A 7,630-nucleotide genomic window follows, 5' to 3' on the forward strand; every position below is an offset into this window, starting at 1 on the left:
TATCTTTATATTTCTGTGTATGTATATATATATATACACACACACACACACACACACACACACACACACACATATATATATATATATATATATATATATATATATATATATATACACACACATACATATCTATATAAAGTGGGCTTCCCAGGTGGAACTAGTGGTAAAGAATCCACCTACCAGTGCAAGAGACACAAGAGCCGAGGGTTCCATCCCTGGGTTGGGAAGATTCCCTGGAAAAGGAAATAGCAACCCGTTCTAGTGTTCTTGCCTAGAAAATTCCATGGACAGAGGAGCCTGGTGAGTTATCATGGGGTTGCACAGAGTCAGACATGACTGAGCACACACACACACATCTATATAAAGTTCAATGGAATAACATAAGCATATTATTCCATTGAACTGCATGTATATCATTATGCCAATATCACTGTCCTGCAAATAACAATTATAAAGTCTGGTTAAAAGATTTAAAACAACAACTATTTAAATTTATTGGAAAGCATTCAAAAGCACACAGAGCTAGGAGAAAAAAATAATCTCAAAAAAACTGCAACTGACAGGAGTAAGAATTAAGACTTCTGGTCTTTTGGACTGAGGTGATATCCAATCCTCATGACTATCTCATAGGAAATAGTAGTAGAGAAACTGCCCTCATTGGCAAAAAGTGCAAGAGATGGGAGTTCACGTTTAGAAAAACCACTGAGATTTAAATAGGAAATTCAAATAATGAGAACCACAGAAAGTGAACTAGAACTTCTGCCCAAATCTACATTTGACAGCCAAACTATATGTGAATGACAGAATCGCCCTGGAACCTAATTTTAAAAAGCAAGCTGAAGCTTCACAGGCTTGAAATACCAGGGCACAGCCCCAAACTGACAAAACAGCTAGAAATCAGAAGACACCCCCGCTATAAGCAAATAAACCAGACAGAATGATCCCCATCACTGAACAATCAACAAATCATATAGGTATGTTGTTGTTCAGTTGGTAAATCATGTCTAACTCTTTGTGACTCCATGGATTGTAGCATGCTAGGCTCCTCTGTCCTTTGCTGTCTCCCAAAGTTTGCTCAATTCATGTCCATTGAGGCAGTGATGCCATCTAACCATCTCATCCTCTGCTACCCCCTTTTTCTTTTGCCTTCAGTCTTTCCCAGCATCAGGGTCTTTTCCAATGAGTTGGCTCTTTGCATTAGATAGGATAGATCAATTCACAAGAAACCAGGCTTAAAGAGCAGTCATGTGTGCGTGGATTTATCTCTGGGCTTTCTATTTTATTCCATTGATCAATATTTCTGTCTTTGTGCCAGTACCATACTGTCTTGATAACTGTGGCTTTGTAGTAGAGCCTGAAGTCAGGTAGGTTGATTCCTCCAGTTCCATTTTTCTTTCTCAAGATCGCTTTGGCTATTCGAGGTTTTTTGTATTTCCATACAAATTGTGAAATTATTTGTTCTAGCTCTGTGAAGAATACTGTTGGTAGCTTGATAGGGATTGCGTTGAATCTATAAATTGCTTTGGGTAGTATACTCATTTTCACTATATTGATTCTTCCAATCCATGAACATGGTATATTTCTCCATCTATTAGTGTCCTCTTTGATTTCTTTCACCAGTGTTTTATAGTTTTCTATATATAGGTCTTTAGTTTCTTTAGGTAGATATATTCCTAAGTATTTTATTCTTTCTGTTGCAATGGTGAATGGAATTGTTTCCTTAATTTCTCTTTCTGTTTTCTCATTATTAGTGTATAGGAATGCAAGGGATTTCTGTGTGTTGATTTTATATCCTGCAACTTTACTGTAGTCATTGATTATTTCTAGTAATTTTCTGGTGGACTCTTTAGGGTTTTCTATGTAGAGGATCATGTCATCTGCAAATAGTGAGAGTTTTACTTCTTCTTTTCCAATTTGGATTCCTTTGATTTCTTTTTCTGCTCTGATTGCTGTGGCCAAAACTTCCAAAACTATGTTGAATAGTAATGGTGAAAGTGGGCACCCTTGTCTTGTTCCTGACTTTAGAGGAAATGCTTTCAATTTTTCACCATTGAGGATAATGTTTGCAGTGGGTTTGTCATATATAGCTTTTATTATGTTGAGGTATGTTCCTTCTATTCCTGCTTTCTGGAGAGTTTTTATCATAAATGGATGTTGAATTTTGTCAAAGGCTTTCTCTGCATCTATTGAGATAATCATATGGTTTTTATTTTTCAATTTGTTAATGTGGTGTATTACATTGACTGATTTGCGGATATTGAAGAATCCTTGCATCCCTGGGATAAAGCCCACTTGATCATGGTGTATGATCTTTTTAATGTGTTGTTGGATTCTGATTGCTAGAATTTTGTTAAGGATTTTTGCATCTATGTTCATCAGTGATATTGGCCTGTAGTTTTCTTTTTTTGTGGGATATTTTTCAGGTTTTGGTATTAGGGTGATGGTGGCCTCATAGAATGAGTTTGGAAGTTTACCTTCCTCTGCAATTTTCTGGAAGAGTTTGAGCAGGATAGGTGTTAGCTCTTCTCTAAATTTTTGGTAGAATTCAGCTGTGAAGCCGTCTGGACCGGGGCTTTTGTTTGCTGGAAGATTTTTGATTACAGTTTCAATTTCCATGCTTGTGATGGGTCTGTTAAGATTTTCTATTTCTTCCTGGTCCAGTTTTGGAAAGTTGTACTTTTCTAAGAATTTGTCCATTTCTTCCACGTTGTCCATTTTATTGGCATATAATTGTTGATAGTAGTCTCTTATGATCCTTTGTATTTCTGTGTTGTCTGTTGTGATCTCTCCATTTTCGTTTCTAATTTTGTTGATTTGATTTTTCTCCCTTTGTTTCTTGATGAGTCTGGCTAATGGTTTGTCAATTTTATTTATCCTTTCAAAGAACCAGCTTTTGGTTTTGTTGATTTTTGCTATGGTCTCTTTTGTTTCTTTTGCATTTATTTCTGCTCTAATTTTTAAGATTTCTTTCCTTCTACTAACCCTGGGGTTCTTCATTTAAACTCCTAGAGGAGAACATAGGCAAAACACTCTCTGACATACATCACAGCAGGATCCTCTATGACCCACCTCCCAGAATATTGGAAATAAAAACAAAAATAAACAAATGGGACCTAATTAACCTTAAAAGCTTCTGCACATCAAAGGAAACTATTAGCAAGGTGAAAAGACAGCCTTCAGAATGGGAGAAAATAATAGCAAATGAAGCAACCGACAAACAACTAATCTCAAAAATATACAAGCAACTCCTACAGCTCAACTACAGAAAAATAAACGACCCAATCAAAAAATGGGCCAAAGAACTAAATAGACATTTCTCCAAAAAAGACATACAGATGGCTAACAAACACATGAAAAGATGCTCAACATCACTCATTATCAGAGAAATGCAAATCAAAACCACTATGAGGTACCATTTCACACCAGTCAGAATGGCTGCGATCCAAAAGTCTACAAATAATAAATGCTGGAGAGGGTGTGGAGAAAAGGGAACCCTCTTACACTGTTGGTGGGAATGCAAACTAGTACAGCCACTATGGAGAACAGTGTGGAGATTCCTTAAAAAACTGGAAATAGAACTGCCTTATGATCCAGCAATCCCACTGCTGGGCATACACACTGAGGAAACCAGAAGGGAAAGAGACACGTGTACCCCAATGTTCATCGCAGCACTGTTTATAATAGCCAAGACATGGAAGCAACCTAGATGTCCATCAGCAGATGAATGGATAAGAAAGCTGTGGTACATATACACAATGGAGTATTACTCAGCCATTAAAAAGAATACATTTGAATCAGTTCTAATGAGGTGGATGAAACTGGAGCCTATTATACAGAGTGAAGTAAGCCAGAAGGAAAAACATAACTACAGTATTCTAACGCATATATATGGAATTTAGAAAGATGGTAACAATAACCCTGTGTATGAGACAGCAAAAGAGACACTGATGTATAGAACAGTCTTATGGACTCTGTGGGAGAGGGAGAGGGTGGGAAGATTTGGGAGAATGACATTGTAACATGTAAAATATCATGTAAGAAACGAGTTGCCAGTCCAGGTTCGATCCACGATACTGGATGCTTGGGGCTAGTGCACTGGGACGACCCAGAGGGATGGTATGGGGAGGGAGGAGGGAGGAGGGTTCAGGATGGGGAACACATGTATACCTGGGGTGGATTCATTTTGATATTTGTCAAAACTAATACAATTATGTAAAGTTTAAAAATAAAATAAAATTAAAAAAAAAAAAAAAAAGAGCAGTCATGAAGAGACGAGATAACAGTAGCTGCCTATCAGTGGAGAGAAAATGTTAGCGTTTTGAATCCAGGCACATTAACTGCCAAAAGGACCACCCCATCACCACCAAATCAGTAATCTTCAGAAGAAATGAAATCCACAGTCACTACAGTATATGAATGGTAATGTCCAGTTTTCAGTTAAAAATTACTAGGCATATAATGAAACAAAAGTTTGGAAAAGAGGCAGTCAATAAAAAGGACTTAGGGTATCAAGATAATTGATTTAGAAAAGACTTAAAGTGTCTATTTTGTTGAACTCTTAATTATATTGATTAATGTTTGAGAGCTACATCTACCTTGTGTTCCTGAGATAAATCTTACTTGATCCTGAATACTATATACATTTTTCTACTTTTTCTTCAAAACTGTACATTGTTTCTAAAATTGGGTTTCTTGATTTGCATGACATCACAAAAGCCACTGAGTTTAGCATTCTTTCTTCTGTTATTTTGGGTAAAATATCAAGAGTTTCCATTAAAATACAAACTCCATAAATGTAGAAACTTTTGTTTTTCTTGTGTCCTTGACGACTGTATGGTGTCTGACATAGTGTGGGTGCTCACTATTTATTTATTTTTGGCTGCACCATGCAGCATGTGGGATCTTAGTTCCCCCACCAAAAATTGAACCTGCATCCCCTGCATTGGAAGCAAGGAGTCTTAACTACTAGACTGGTAGACAAGTCTCAATACTTATTGAATAAATGACTTGAAAACATTCTGAAATTAGTAGTTGGCTCTATAGAGTAAGAACTGCAGATATTTTCAGATAATCAAGGGCTTGATTGTGTGAAACTATTAATTTTTCCAGTTCAGTTAGTCATGTCTGACTCTTTGCTATCCCATGGACTGCAGCACACCAGGCTTCCTTGTCCATCACCAACTCCCAGAGTTTGCTCAAACTCATGCCCATTGAGTTGGTGATGCCATCCAACCATCTCATCCTCTGTTGTTCCCTTTTCCTCCTGCCTTCAATCTTTCCCAGCATCAGGGTCTTTTCCAATGAGTCAGTTCTTGCATCAGATGGACAAAGTATTGGAGCTTCAGCTTCAGCATCAGTCCTTCCAGTGACTATTCAGGACTGATTTATTTTTTTTTTAATTTATGTCTATTTTAAGATTTCCTGATAGAAGTTCAGTAGAAGTATATACAATAAATTCATCAGCACTTGCTAAGTACTGACATATGTCAGAAATTTTAAGATGTAAGATACAATAGGGGATTTAAATTTATGGACTAAAATCACTTCTAGGCATAATATCAGTTAAAAATACATAACGGGTGAATGCATGCTTTAATATCTTTTCAAAAGTTTTTGAATATGTGGTCTTTCAGTTACCTTACTCTATAATTTTAATCCTCACTGAAATATTGGTTAGACAGACATTCAAAGAAAGACAGAATGACAATAGTTATGTTAGGCCCCTATGAAAAGTATCAGAGGTCCTTAAGCAAAGCATGTATTGTTCAGAAATTATATAGCATGTTATTAACCTTTGGGTCACTAGAGGGCGGTGATGTTCCAGACCAACACAATTCAGACTATTGCTGTTCTGACACCAAGAAGCGTGGATCCGGGGACATTCTGTGCCAGCATTCTATAGTGACACCTCAGATCCTCCAAATTACTTGTTTTCAAGGTGAATAACTACAAAACAAACAACTGAGGATAAGATGAAGCAATCAATACACAGAAAGGAGGAAAGTGTTATACAAAAATTCTGAAATGTAGTACATTTAAGGCATTGGTGGAGGTGAGTTAAGAGAGGGTAACATTAATTGATACTATATGCCCTTATACTTTTAACTCTTATGTAGTCTAACTGGTGTGTACTGCAGTGAGGGTAAGAAAAGTTTCAAAGAGGTCAAACATTCATAAATAAAACAATAACTTTTGATGTCACTGTATATTGGCTTTGGGTTTTTTTTTTTTTTTTTTGATGTATAAATCATGAAAAGGTCTTAAATTTTAAAATAAATATACAGTTACACTAAAGTTTTATTGCTATAACATTAAATTTTGATATCTACTTTACAGTTACACTAGAGTTTTATTGCTATAACATTAAATTTTGATATGTACTTTCAATCCAATGCTTTGGATAAAACTTGTATCAGAATACCATCAAATATTATTTTACTTTTAAAATGACACTTCAGAAAAACATTTTCACAAATATGAGTTTGAGACTAATTAAAACTAATAAAAGCTTGGGGGAAGATTTTAAAAATGAACCAGTTCTCTATTTCTTCTTAGTTGTTCTCATTAGACACATGGCATTACAAATAAATTTCAAAAAAGTAAAAGAAAAAAGCTAAAACACGAAATTAGTGATGTGATTAATGCATGTTGTGAAAATAGAGTTTACGTTTTCTTTTTGCTTTTTCTCCTTTAAAAACTATATAGGCCTATAATGATTTTTTTTTTCAGACTCTCATACAGAGACAAAACAACAGCATAGAAAGAATGCAAGGGAATATATTCCATTCTCATATCCTACCACTATTTTACATCCAATAAGGAGATCAACTAAGCTGGAAAAGACAAACAACTGAACTGACCCAGTCTTGCTCTGAAAGTCTGAGTAATGGTCTTCATAGGGCTGAGTAAATGGGCTTCCCAACTGGCTCAGTGGGAAAGAATCCGCCTGTGATACAGAAAACGTAGGAGATGCCGCGGAGTCCATCCCTGGAACAGGAAGCTCCCCTGGAGGAGGGCATGGCAACCTGCTACAGTATTCGTGCCTGGAGAATCCCATGGATAGAGGAGCCTCACAGGTTACAGCCCATAGGGTCGCACAGAGTCGGACATGGGAAACGACTGAGTTGAATGATTAGATCTAATTTCTTAAATATGAGGAAAAATGAAGTTCGAAAATAATTTTTAAAATCTTTCCATTCCCCGACAAGATGAAAAGGCAGAAAAACTAGTCTCTCCCTAGATTTGAGAACTGCTGGTCTTATCACCTGTTTAGAGTGGTTACGGTATCTATGTAAAGAATACTGTGCTTCAGATAAGAAGTTGGAGACTGGAGAATTGCTGAAAGACTTGGGCACATCCTTTAACTTCGGGAGCCTCAGTTACCTCACCTTAAAGGGGGAGTAATAACAATACTTGGAGGATGTCTGGGGAAAAAATAGGGAAATGGTTGTGAAACATAAAATATTGGCTTAGTAAAAGATGTTACTAGGCGATTATGCCCATTTTCACTAAATGTGAAGACCTTCATAACATCTAAATGCAATTTCTAGTCCTAATTGCATAAGAATGGTCCAAGGTGGAGAAAGATGGCTTTGTAAGAGTTTGCCTTGTTTCTCTGCCCCACCTCCCC

Source organism: Bos taurus, chromosome 3 (genome assembly GCF_002263795.3).
Source record: "Bos taurus isolate L1 Dominette 01449 registration number 42190680 breed Hereford chromosome 3, ARS-UCD2.0, whole genome shotgun sequence".
Classification (NCBI taxonomy): Eukaryota; Metazoa; Chordata; class Mammalia; order Artiodactyla; family Bovidae; genus Bos; species Bos taurus.